This window comes from Pelophylax lessonae, assembly GCF_965119305.1.
Source record: "Pelophylax lessonae genome assembly, chromosome: 3".
Lineage (NCBI taxonomy): Eukaryota > Metazoa > Chordata > Amphibia > Anura > Ranidae > Pelophylax > Pelophylax lessonae.
The window spans coordinates 474,000,434-474,014,223 of record NC_138770.1 but is presented as its reverse complement, the minus strand read 5'-3'; the positions used below and the strand labels follow the sequence as shown (position 1 = coordinate 474,014,223).

At 44.5% G+C, this 13,790-nt stretch overlaps 1 protein-coding gene across 2 annotated transcripts in view; it reads right to left on the bottom strand.

Annotated features, from left to right (window-relative positions):
- Positions 1 to 2,000, bottom strand: part of TBCE (tubulin folding cofactor E) — a 750,803-nt gene extending 748,803 nt beyond the window's left edge. For both annotated transcript variants that reach the window (XM_082250252.1, XM_082250253.1), the window contains exon 1: positions 1,907 to 2,000. The gene's annotated coding sequence lies outside the window, so the exon portion shown is untranslated. The remainder of the gene's footprint in view (positions 1 to 1,906) is intronic.
- Positions 2,001 to 13,790: the final 11,790 nt, after the last annotated feature.

Sequence of the window (13,790 nt, the reverse complement as noted above, 5' to 3'; positions counted from 1 at the left end):
TACGCGTGTTAGTATGGTGCCTCCGACAGATGTCTGTGCACAATCCGCGGACAAAAGTCTTTCGTGCAAACATGAAAATATTTGTATGCCGACACCAGAACGGACGATTGTTCGCCTGTCAGTACACAATTCGGCCGACAGACCGCAGATTTGCAAGACTGGGCATGCTCAGAAAATAGAAAACACAGGGAAAGTTAACCATTACATGACATCACTTCTGCAGTCGGCGGACAAAATTCTTGTGCTGTCCTTGTGCTGTCTTTGCACTTTTCAGCAGACACCGACATCCCGGGGAGAAAAGAGGAACATTTGTAAGCCGACCATCGGTACGTGTGTACGGGGCTTAACACTACAAAGTCGCGCTAGAAGTAGCACGACTTTGTAGCCGCAATAGTGGAAATGGAGCCTTACATCTCTTCTCTTATGGTCCAAGCGCTGTCCTGTCTGCAGCTCTTCTCTCTTTACTTCCTGCTTTCACAGGAGACTCTGCTGCTGTCAGCCAAATCCTGTGAGGAGTGAGCAGGGGGAGCGTGTTTATGGATGCACAGAGCCTGACTCAGGAGTGTACCTGCACAGTTGCCCCCTCAGCACACCGCATGCTGAGGGGGGCATCTGGAGGAGAAACAGAAACTGACAGTGCCAGCAGGGGGACTCCAGAAGAGGAGGTAAGAGACTGCTGTATGCAATAGAGTTGCACATAGCAGGTAACTATACCTCCTTTTCTATTTAAACTAAAAAAAAAAGATTTTACATTCCCTTTCTTCTATTTTAACTAAAAAAAAGATTTTACATTCTCTCAGAGGGCATGCAACGACCACAGCATAGGGGAGAAGAGGACGTGGGAATCGGTCTTACAGCACAGACAGAGAATCCAGGAGCAGAAGATCCAATAAATAAAATTGTTTTTTTTAGTTCCCCAAGACCTAAAAGAGAATTTAGCCCTTGTAGCAAAGGGGTGGCCCCCCTACAAGGGAGCATTTTTACGTTCTTTATGGTTCAGCTTGAAGGCTCGGTTCACAGCCTTGCGAATCCCCTGCGGGTTCCCGCAATGCATTCAAATCGCACTGCCATATGCGAATCGCTGGGGGTGTCAATACAAAGGTAACGACACCCCCAGATCAGTTTGCATATCGCGGTGTAAACTGACAGTTCGGACATGAATCGGATCGCATTGGTGTGAACCACCATGCAATCCGATTCTGCTGCAGACCCAAAAAAGGGTCATGTGCGTGTTCTGCCCGAATCTGATGCAAATTCAGCCATACAATCTGTATGGCTGAATTTACATCGCATGTGATTTTCAGAGCAGTGCGCTCCGAATCACATGCAATGTCTGTCATCGCTATAGTGTGAACTGGGGCTCAAGCTCCATCCGCACCGTCATTAAATTTAGTACAAATACTTACCTTCTTTGGTTCCCCAGCTACTGAAACTCTCCACTGCTGTTTACTACTAGGATGTGGGTGCGTCCTCGCAGACAAGGTCTTGTAAGGTCTTGTATTGAACATGATGCCACCAGAGAGCTGTGACTGGCAAGCCAGCAAGAAGTGTCTTCAGGGAACAAGTAACATGGATAGAAGGAAGCCTGAAGTGTTTCAATGTATTCTTTCCTCTCCATGCTAAATTAGCATTGATTCCAAGGAGCTCACTGCATGAGTATATCAGACAGCATGAAAAGAGGGACTTGGAATAGCAGTATGGACGCAGCACAAGTCATACCACAGCTTTATACATTTCCCCACAACTATTATTAAAAATTCGAATGATATTCTTTACATTAGTGTTGTCCTACTTCTTCTCTTAGTCATATCACGTAGTCTGTGCTAATAGGCTGCTGATTTTCTAAATATCTTTACACCAGTCGTCAGACAAAGTCCCGTTCATAGTACATTAGGTAGGTACTTACCTTGTGTGGAAGAAATTCTGTCACGTGTACAGTAACACCTAGATACCAGCAACTAGGAAATACACCAGCAGAGGAAGCGGCTGGGAGGTTCTGGAAGTGACGTCATCGAAGGGCGGCGAAGCTTACCAGCGCGTTCGAGAGAGCCCTGGAGACTGGAGAATTCAATTTTTAGCTTCTCGATATACCAACAAAATATATAAAATGGAGCTAGAGTGTCAGTGGCAGCAATACAGGGTGATATCGGGATGCAGGGAACGAGGGTATTGGCAGCCATTCAGGGTGCTATATGGGTGTATGTTAGTCATACAGGGTGTCGTGAGGAAATGGGATCAAGAGTCTGCGGTTTTAACGATAATGGCTGCCACGAGGATGCAGGGTTACACAATTATACAGGATAGTTTAGGATGCATGTCTCTTCTTTGGGTCAGAATACAGGGTTTAAGCACCAGGCTTATTTTTGACACTTGTTTACAGGTTAAATCTGTATTTTTTGCTAGACAAATACTTAGAACCCCCAAACATTATACATTATAAACATTATTTTCTTTTAGCAGAGACCCTAGAGAATAAAATGGAGATTGTTGCAATATTTTGTCACACCGTGTTGGCTTTTTTTTTTGGAAAAACACTTTTTAAATAAAAACAAAGAGTAAAGTTAGCCCAATTTTTTTCTATAATGTGAAAGATCATTACCCTGAGTAAATAGATACCCAACATTGTAATGCTTCAAAATTACACACGCTCGTGGAATAGCGACAAACATTGCTACCTAAAAATCTCCGTAGGCGACGTTTAAAAATGTCTACAAGATACCAGTTTAGAGTAAGGCTCGGTTTCCACTAGTGCGACTTGCTGTGCGACTTGACACATGTCAAGTCGCACATCAAGTCAAAAGCCATTCGTTTCAATCTGGCCCGTTTTCTCTGCCGCGACTTGAGTTGCGGCGACTTCAAAAGTAGTTTGTGCACTACTTTTGGGCCGACTTCAGTGCGACTTCCCTCTATAATGAGGGACAAGTCGCACTAAAAGCCGCAAACAACTTTCTCTACGAAGTCGCGCTATAAGTAGCACGACTTCGTATCCGCGGTAGTGGAAACGGAGCCTAAGGGTCCTTTCACACAAGCGATCTAATCAGATCCGCCTGTAAGTTTTTTTTTTTTTTTTTTTTTTTTTTTTAGGCGGATCTGATCGGATCCTCCATGCATCCCTTTGGGGCAGCGGATGTCAGCAGAGACATGTCTGCTGCCATCCGCATCCGATCCTGTCTGTGAAATCCAGAGGGATGGAAACCCTATTTTCCATCCGTCCAGGGGATCAGATCAGATAAGAGCGGACAGGCGGTCCGTTCTCATCCGATTCCCCCATAGAGATGCATGGGGCTCTGACACCTCCCTCTCCGCACACAGAGTGGAGAGGGAGCTGTCACCTGCCTGCTCAGCTGGGATCTGTGTATCTTTTTAATGCTCTTTAATGTGAGTTGTGGGGTCAAAAAGACCTCAGAACTCACATCTACACTAAGAAGCAAAGAAAAAAAAAATTTAATTTTTTTCATCATGGAAAAAAAATGGGCCCTTTAGGGCCGTTGGGAGAAAGCGGCGTCTGACGTCGCTCCAGTCCTCCAATGCCATGGAGTTGAGTGGGGGCCAGCTTGCCCTTACTCAACTTCCTGTCTAGGAGGAGAAAGGACTGGATTGTTTTCCCCGCTACCAACGGCTCGGGTAAGTGGGGAAAACGACCGGGGGGGGGGCATTTCTCCAGTCGCCCATAAAAGTGGGCAATCCTGCGGGAAATCCGCCGCTAGGACCACTTTTATGTGAAAGAGCACCACCCGTCCTGTAAATAAAAAATACTGGGGCTATGGCAGCTATCTTCCATAACCTCAGTATTTCACATCAAAATAGTGACGTAAAACCGCAGCGGGCGGTCCGTAAGTGGTTAAACAATAACTGTAGCATTTAACCATTTGCCTACTTGGCACTTTTACCCCCTTCTGCCCAGACCAATTTTCAGCTTTCAGTGCTCTCACACTTTGAATGACAATTACTCATGAAGTTGTATGCCCCAGTTAAATGAAAAGCTGGAAGTGAGTTGCCAACATCCCTGTAAACTAGACAAAAATGGACAGGGGGTCCCCCTTGGGTGCGGGATTTTAACGGCAAATACACTTCCACAAAAAGTAAAATTTAAATCATTTTATTAGCAAAAAATTGTAAAATAGATCTGTGAAAGATCTGAGGTATACAAATATTACAATATATACAAAGAATGTGTATGGATGTAAAACCAAGGAAGTAGAGATGATGATGGTACATATACTTGGTGGTAAATGTTTGGTTTAAAGGAAATCCTCCCACCCGACGCATTTCAGGCACACAGGCCTTTCTTCAGGGGTCTGGATGTGGAGAGATTTGATTTCCTACATTACATAGTAGATAATGCTTGTATTAGTTACATAGGTTATAGTGTGTTACATTCATATGCCTTCAAGGATATGACAGAGTAATTAGTCATTACATATGTGGATATCATCCTGGATATTCAGAAGTGCATAACCTATGGAGTAGTCCGAGTGTGGCAAGGGAGCTGGTAAAAGCAAAGAAGAGAGAAGTCTGCTGTGTAGAGTGCCGACTGTGCACCAAAGGATCCCTGCAGGTACTGGCCAGTACTTCTCTCTTCTGCACTTCTGAATATCCAGGATGATATCCACATATGTAATGACTAACTACTTTGTCATATCCTTTTATCCTTGTCAGAGATGTAGGGTCTGTGACTTTATAAGAGGAGGAAATTTTTATCCTTTTAATCTACAGTTACCAACAGCCTATATCAAATTAAATTTTTTGCTACATGTGTTACTACCCATGTAGTTTACCTATTGACTTGCCCATGCAAAAAAACAATATGTGGGGCGTACCATTAGATCTTTTAATGTAAGAGTCAACGAGCATATCACTAGTATTATTACAGGCAAGGACAAGCATAATGTATCCAAACATTATTTATTGTTTCATCAGAAAAATCCAAAAAGTACTCTTTTCCAGATTATTGACCGGTATGTGTAGCTGGCCAGCTAGAACCTGTCCTAGGTTGCTAATATGACCTACATGCACATACAGCTAGACCTGTTAATAACCTCAATACAGTGCATATGTTTATATGTGAGAGACAAAAGCAGAGTTATTTACTGTGATTTCATGTTTGGGTGTCACATAACAGTTGTATGTTGTGTTCACAGAAGCAAAAGGAAATTTGCCTGTAAGATTCATTTATATGCCTGTAAGGTAAGCTCAGACACAGCAGAATTTAAACCAGAAAGCACAGAGTTAAACTTTATTACCCATAAGGAGTTTGTGGCCAATCACAGCCAATCTCACACTCAGCAACAGTCTTGGCCAATCACAGCCAGCCTTACACCCATTTTTTTTCTCTGAAGCCTCATGCTTTCAGCCAACCTTCTCATTCCACTACAGAGCAAGAGAACTAAATAGACACACAGATCCACAGAGCAGTTTTATGGAAGCAAGTGGCCAAAAATAGGTAATTAACAGTTATACATGTTCCTATTGTTAGTAATGTGATTAGAGCTGTATACTGAACTAGTTATGTGTTCACTTGTAGTTCCACGAAATCAAACAAACACAGACATCCCAACCTGTAAAAACTCATTTCAGGGAGGTCGCACGACGCCCTTCCCGTGCAACCACGCCCCCCCCCCCCACACACACACACACACACACACTAATTTAACACAACTAGAGGATGATCAAATTAAATGAAATCAGTATACAGAGGTTTACTTCTTCTGAGAGATGTTAAAGGAGCACTCTAACCACCATGACCACTTCAGTGATTTGAAGTGGTCATGGTGGGAGGAGTCAGAAACACTGCACATGCTGGGATATTTACAGTTATGTGCTGGGAATAGTTGCACCCCTAGCACATGTGACATAGGCAGCCAGAAAATGTCATGTCCTTTTTTATACATGTATGAACAAGGACATGACATGTTATGACAGAACACAACTAGTTATTAAAAAACTATTTGCAAAAATTTACACACACTAATGCACATACCTTTTTTACTTATTTTGCAGACTGCTGGTGGGTACTGATGGCAGGTACTGCTGGCGGTTACTGCTGGTGGGTAGTGCCCTGTGCAACCTACCTCTGTGCCCCCCAGTGCTTTGCCTAGCTTACCCTCTGCCCACCTGTATCCTCTTAGCTTATGCTGTGCCCACCCTGTGCCATTGTGTGCTCTCTGTACCTTACCCTGTGCCCACCCTTTCTACGTACCCGCTGTGCTCTCTCTACCTTATCTTGTGCCCACCCTGCCCCTGTGACCACCTGTGCGCTAAGCACCTTACCTCATGCCCTCCTTAACTGGTACCCACCCTCCCCATGTGACCTCTGCACTTTACCTTGTGCCAACCTGTGCTCTCTCCCACTGCACATAGGTCCACCCTACCCCTGTGCCCTCTCCTCCTTACTGTGCCCTCCCTGTGCCCACTCCTGTCTACTCAGGGCTGGAAGTGAGTGCAAGCTCTTGTACCCAGGCTCTATAGGGCTCCCAGCTGGCCATGCTCAGATCAGACATGCCCCTCCCGGCACAGAGCTGACTGTTTGTGTAATAGTAGACTCCCTCTGGAGTCTGGACCAAGTCTCCCCCTCAATAAGGCTTTCTGTCATATGCGTGCAGCATGATAATGTGACAGACAAGCCGCGCTAATGCACTGTGGCCACTAGAGGGCGCCGGTAGCAAATGACAGTCCTGATTCCAGACGTGATAGACGATGTGTGTCCCCGGAGGTGGTCTCCTCCTCTCCTCCATCCATCCATCACACAGAAACCCGGCAGACATCCCGAGTCTCTCGCAGAAGGCGGGAGATTGTACGGCACTTGCGGGTGTCCGTGAGCCGCCGACCAAAGGCGGGAGACTCCCGCAAGTCGCGGAAGACTTGGGATGTCTGCAAACAAACAAACAAACTATCAAACAAACAAACTATCAAATTCAAACCATCGAACAAACCCAAACAACTCTAACAACTCAAAACCAAACCCAAGCAAACAAACTCAAACAGCAATAGAGAGAGAAATATATCCACCATTTGTTATACTGTATTCAGCACATGTTGTACATGGACTGTCTGCTGCAAAAGTGTCACTGTTATCTATGAAGAAAAGTTGAAGTTAACCACTTACCGCATACTAACGTAGGTTTACGTTGGTAAACTTTGCGGTAGTATACCGGGATGATGCCTCTAGCTAGAGGCATCATCCCGGTACCGTGGTTTAGAGCCGACTGTTGGCTTTCCGTCGGTACCGACCGATGCGGCTCGGGAGCCGCTCGATCGGTACCCGGGGGGGCGGGAGGGGACGTCCCCCCCCCTCCCGCCGCCTTCCGTGGCTTTGCCCGGGGCTCCCGTTCCACCGGGAGCCCCGAGCACCCAGCCGGCACGTCCGCCGGCTGGATGGAGTCCCGATGAATGCCGGAAACGGCATCGATCGGGTCTCCGATGACGTAACCTGGAGGCGGCGTCCATGACGTCACTTCCGGGTTACTGTGCTGCAAAAGGCGGCAAATTTGAAAAATGGCTGTATGCAAAAATGCCGTTTTCGGCGTTTTGCATACAGGGAAGTGTAGTGGAGGGGTCTAGGGTCTTTTAGACCCTCGATCCCTCCATAAAGTGTACCTGTCACTACATATTGGTGTCACAAGGGATGTTTACATTGCTTGTGACAGCAATAAAAGTGATCAGATTTTTTTTTTTTTTTTAAACTTTAATAAAGTTAAAAAAATAAATAAAATAAATGGGAAAAAAAAAAAATAAAAAATTTAGCCGCCCCCGTCACCGTTAGCTCGCGCACAAAAAAAAACGTATACGGAAGTCGAGCCGCAAATGAAATCGCTGTTCAAACCACACATGTGAGGTATCGCCGCGATCGCCAGAGCGTGAGCAATCATTTAAAAAAAAGAGCTACACTCTAACTCAAAACTGGTAACCGTTAAATAAATTTAAAGCGTCGCAGATTGAGATCTCTATTGACCGTAGTTTGTCGCGATCCCACGGGGGGGGCGCAATTTTAAATCGTAACATGTTGGGTATCTATTTACTCGGCGTGACATGTTCTTTCACAATATACAAAAAAAATGGGCTAACTTTACTGTTTAGTATTTTTTAAAATTAGTGAAATGTGATTTTTCAAAAATTTTCCAAAAAAATGGCGCTTTAAAGACCGCTGCGCAAATACCGCGTGATAAAAAATATTACAATGACCGACATTTTATTCTCCAGAGTCTTTGCTAAAAAAATATATATAATGTTTGGGGGTTCTAAGTAGTTTTCTAGGAAAAAATACTGATTTAAACTTGTAAACAAAAAGTGTCCGAAATAGGGCTGGGGCTTAAGTGGTTAATAAAGAAGATATCTTAAGCGGTTGGTGTGCTTTTTAAACCTACTGCTTTCCATAGAAAGGTATTAGAGGAATTTATAGAGTAACAGACAGTCTGGTTAGACTGAAGTCAGAGAGATCCAATTCTTCTAATGCCACAGCGCATAAGGCACTTTTGTAGTGCTGCGCCTGCCACAGTGGAACTATTTAGCCCTTTGAGGGCAAAGTAATAGTGCTCCTCAACTTGCAGAGTAAAGAGCGCATTTGAGCAGCGGAGCTACATAGAGGCCATAACGTGTGGTTTTAGTCAAACTGCAGCCGACTCTTAAAGTGGCAGAACGGCAAAGGCAAGATAGACACAGAAAGAGCGCCAACCCTCCTGCGATTCCTAGAGAGAGAAAGAGACGCATGGTGGGAGGCCAAAGTCCAGAGCTAGAGTGCCTGCACCGCTACCCACGGAGAGACCATGTACTGTAGCCAGCTAGTTTCCCGCCACTAGGCCCAAAGCCTGCAGCAAAAAGCATCGCAAGTCAGAGCAGAGCATCGCAAGTCAGCGCAAAGCATCGCAAGTCTGCATAGAGCAGGGGTGGCGAACAAGTTCGACAAAAGGAGCTAAAATTTTAAACTGTGAGAGTCAGAGAGCCACACCACCCATCAGAGACCCCTGCACAATAATATCCTTATCAGAGACCCCCACACACATAAATGTCCCCCATCAGAGACCCCCACACACATAAATGTCCCCCTTCAGAGACCCCTGCACAATAATGTCCTTATCAGAGACCCCCACACACATAAATGTCCCCCATCAGAGACCCCCACACACATAAATGTCCCCCATCAGAGACCCCTGCACAATAATGTCCTTATGGAATAGGCATGGCACAAGTGATGGAATATAGGCATGGCACAGGTGATGGTACAGGCATGGCACAGGTGATGGAATAGGCATGGCACAAGTGATGGAATAGGCATGGCACAAGTGATGGAACAGGCATGGCACAGGTGATGGAATAGGCATGGCACAAATGATTGGATAGGCATGGCACAGGTGATGGTACAGGCATGGCACAGGTGATGGAATAGGCATGGCACAAGTGATGGAATAGGCATGGCACAGGTGATGGAATAGGCATGGCACAAGTGATGGAATAGGCATGGCACAAGTGAGGGAATAGGCATGGCACAAGTGATGGTACAGGCATGGCACAGATGGTATAGGCATGGCACAGATGGTATGGCATGGCACAGGTGGTATGGCATGGCACAGGTGGTATGGCATGGCACAGATGGTACAGGCATGGCACAGATGGTATGGCACAGATGGTATAATAATGGCACAGGTGATGGAATAGGCATGTGGAGGAGGAGGACTCACTTACCGGGCTGCTGACTGACTGGTTCCAGATGACCTCCTCACGCTGCACCTGCGGCCTGGTCTGGATCCGGTCTCTCTGCAGTGCCGACTCCCGCCGAGTCCTGGTCTCCGTCCGCTCCGGTCCTCCTGGTGACTCGCGACGTCTTCTTCTCTCCGCTGTTGCGCACACTGTGCTCGGGCGGGAAGGAAGGCGGAAGATGATGTCCTACTGTGATTGGTCCAGGCTGGAGTCTGGACCAATCACAGCCCGGACATCATAAAAGTGGGAGTGTCCCGCTGAAGAGCGCCAATAGGCGCCCCTGCTGGTTTTTGACTCCACCCCTCCATACCCAGGACACAGTACGGCGCCCGCCAATGGGCGAAAATTTTACCTTTTTTTTTTTTTTTTTTTTTTTTTTTAAATCTCATCTATTCTTCACGAGCCACAGTATACCATAAGAGGCAAAGAGCCGCATTCAGTTCGGCCGGGAGCCGCATGCGGCTCGAGAGCTGCGTGTTCGCCACCCCTGGCATAGAGCATCAGATCAAGAAAAGACAAGTCTCCTTTAAGACTAATATTTGTTCCAGCAACCTACAGATCGCAGTATCCTGCTCTTCAGAATAAGGTCAGAACTTTCCTTTATTACTTATCATTGCAATAGGCTTGACAAGAAAGAGACATTTTCGTGTTCAGGAATAAAAGGACTGTAAGTAAAAAACAAGGGGCAGTTGTAGTACACGGACTCTAAAGTATTTAAAGTGAATGTCATTTTTTACTGCCTGCACCTATTGCTATTGCATTTAAAGTGAAAGTTATTTTTATTGCCTGCACCTATTGCTATTGTATTTAAAGTGAAAGTCTTCCTAATATTCATATTGAGTGTTATAGCATTTAGAGTAAAAATGTCTAAGTCTAGTATTGCTATGCCACTGTTAGAGGATACAAAGATAGATAAGTTAGAAAGTGAAGAGCAAGTGAACCTGTCTGAGGTAGAAGAGTCAGATGCAGCATTAGTCTTGCCCCAAACAAATATATCCCAAACAGATGAACTAAGACGTTCAGAACGTATCAGAAAACCGACCACAAAGGTGCTGGAAAATTTGGAGCAAGAAGCAGCATTAAAAGGAAAAAAGTTCACCAGAATGTATGATAAGTGGAAATTATACATTAAAGATGTTCGTAGAAGGCTAAAGCAAGAAAGTATAAAAGGAAACTTGAGTGATATTGTAGAGACGATAGAAGAATCTGAATCAGAGCTCATGGCAGCATATGTCAATCTGCGGTCATCCACGACACCTTCCCAGGATATTGTAAGGAACATGGACACGTGTACTGCAGTCACTAAAGATTTAGTAAAGCTCATGAGAGAACTATCATCTGAAGCTAACTATGATGAAGTTAAGGCAAGAAAGAGAATGAACGAGCTCTTTATGAGAGACTATGCTAGGTCCTTAGGGGGAACCACAATCTCAAGTGGGACTTCCTTCACTAGCAGAAGTGCCAGTAACATATCAGAGTCCTCAAGTACCTTAATAGCCAAAAGAAAGGAACTGGTCGAACAACTTGCTGTCAAGAAAGCAGAAATTGAGATGGAATCTGCCATTGAGGCGCAGCGCCTACGAAAAGCTGAAATGGAAGCTAAAATGGAAAGTCTGGAAAGTCTGAAAGAAGTCAAGATTATAGAAGCCAGACTGAGAGTACACAAAGAGGACCTGAATAGTAATCATAAGTTCAAATCTGTACTAAGTGAAGATGCAGACTCCTACTTCCTTTCATACGCCCAGGAGAATGAAAGGAAATCACCAGTACGTAGTGAAGAAAAAAGTCAGTGCCCTTCTATCCCTGCTCAGAAAGACAAAGAGAGAGACTTACCCAATTCAGAACTAGGTTAGAAAATAAAACTAGATGATCCTATTCCTAGATGTCACTGCAATGATCAGGAAAATGTTGCAACTATTGTCCCAGCAAGACGACAGAGAACAGTCCCAGCAAGACTGCCCGTTCCAGAACCTGCTGTATTTTCAGGAGACATACTGAAGTTCATAGAGTGGAAGGCGAGTTTTGAAATGATCATTGAGCACTATTGCTCCAGGCCAGTTGACAAGTTATTCTACCTTCAGAAATATGTTGGTGGAGAAGCAAAGAAAGCTCTTGAAGGTAACTTCTATAGAACAGACGAAGAAGCCTACAAGCAAGCTTGGGAAAAGTTAAATGCAAGATATGGTCATCCTTTCTTAGTACAAAGAGCCTTTAGGGAGAAATTGAATAACTGGCCTAAGATAGGTCCTAAAGAACATTTCAAACTCCAAGAATATGGTGACTTCCTGCAAGCATGCAGCAAAGCCATCCCACGTGTACGAGGACTAGAAGTACTGAACGACTATCTGGAAAACCACAGGATGCTAGCTAAACTACCTGAAGGAGTGGCTTCTAGGTGGAATCGCTATGTGACTGAACAGTTAGATCTAAATAAGGACTTTCCAAGTTTTGAAAAGTTCTCTGAGTTTGTCAATAAGGAATCACGAATAGCATGTAACCCAGTAACAGCATCTTATGCCTTAAAATCCTTAGAAGAAAGGTCTGCGAGAGATATAAGACGTTCAAGAGCAGCTAGCTTTGCAACCAACACAGCAGCTAAAGGTCTAGATACCTATGAGAGCAAGTTCAAAGTCACTACTGGGATCAGTAGAGAGACGGAACTGACAAATCCTCAGACTACCTTTAGTGTATGTTCTGTGGAGAGAACCACTCCATACATAAGTGCCAACAATTGAAAGAGAAGTCCTAAAATGAAAAGAAAAAATTTGTACTTGATAATCAACTGTGTTTTGGATGCCTAAGAAAAGGACATATTACTAAGGAGTGTAAGAAAAGGGCCACATGTAGTGTTTGCAAAGGACGCCATCCTACACCACTACATGAAGAACGTCCAAAGAAGGATGAATCCTCAATACCTAAAGATGCTGAGGAAGAAAAGAAAGTATCAGTAGTCTCTTGCAGAGTAAGAGAAGGAGAAAGCAACGGCACATCAATGGTCGTACCAGTGTGCATTTCAAATCCTAAAAGGAGGAATAAGAAGGTATATGCCTATGCACTATTGGATGCCCAAAGCGATGTTACCTTCATTGATCAAGAAATCTGCAAGAAATTGCAAGTGGCTACAGAACCAGTGAAGTTCAAACTCACCACAATGACGGGGAGAGATACATTAGTGAACAGTCAAAGGATTGAGAGTTAGAGGACTTCATTCAAACCTCACATTAAATCTACCGCCAGCCTATACGAAAGACGATATACCTCTAGATCGAGATCGCATACCTACCTGTGAAACAGCCAATAAATGGGAACGCCTATCTGTCATATCACATGAAATGTCCCCGCTGAAGGAGTTTGGGGTTGGACTGTTGATAGGCTACGATTGTCCCGAAGCTTTGGTACCACGAGAGGTAATCACAGGAGGAAAGGGTGAACCCTACGCTGTTCGAACTGATCTAGGATGGGGTGTTGTTGGAGGAAAACAGCAGATTGCAAACTCAAGACAGGTGACAGGATTGTGTCATCGAATATCCGTCCAAGAGTTACCAACTGTAAGTTCAGCAAAAGTAATCAAGATCCTTGAGTCTGACTTTGCAGACATAAGTTCTAAAGAAAAGAGTGTATCTCAAGAAGACATAAAGTTCGTACACACTCTAGAAGAAAGTATTCAGCAGAATCAACAAGGTTATCTTGAAATGCCCTTACCCTTTAGAGAACGACCTTGTCTGCCAAATAACAGAAATCTTGCCCTAGCAAGATTGAAATGCCTGAAGAAAAAGATGGGAAGAGATCCCAAATTTAAGCAAGATTATTTTAAATTCATGGAAGGCATCCTTGAAGAAGGACATGCAGAGAAGGTGAATAACCAACCTAAAGAAGGAGAAGTGTGGTACATCCCACATCAAGGTGTTTACCACCCAAAGAAACCAGATAAGATTAGAGTAGTATTTGATTGCTCAGCAAAGTATGATGGTGTTGCATTGAACGATCATCTACTAAAAGGACCAAACCTTACAAACACTCTGCCTGGAGTACTCTGTAGATTCAGAAAGTATCCCGTAGCGGTCATGTGTGACGTTGAAAAGATGTTCCACCAGTTT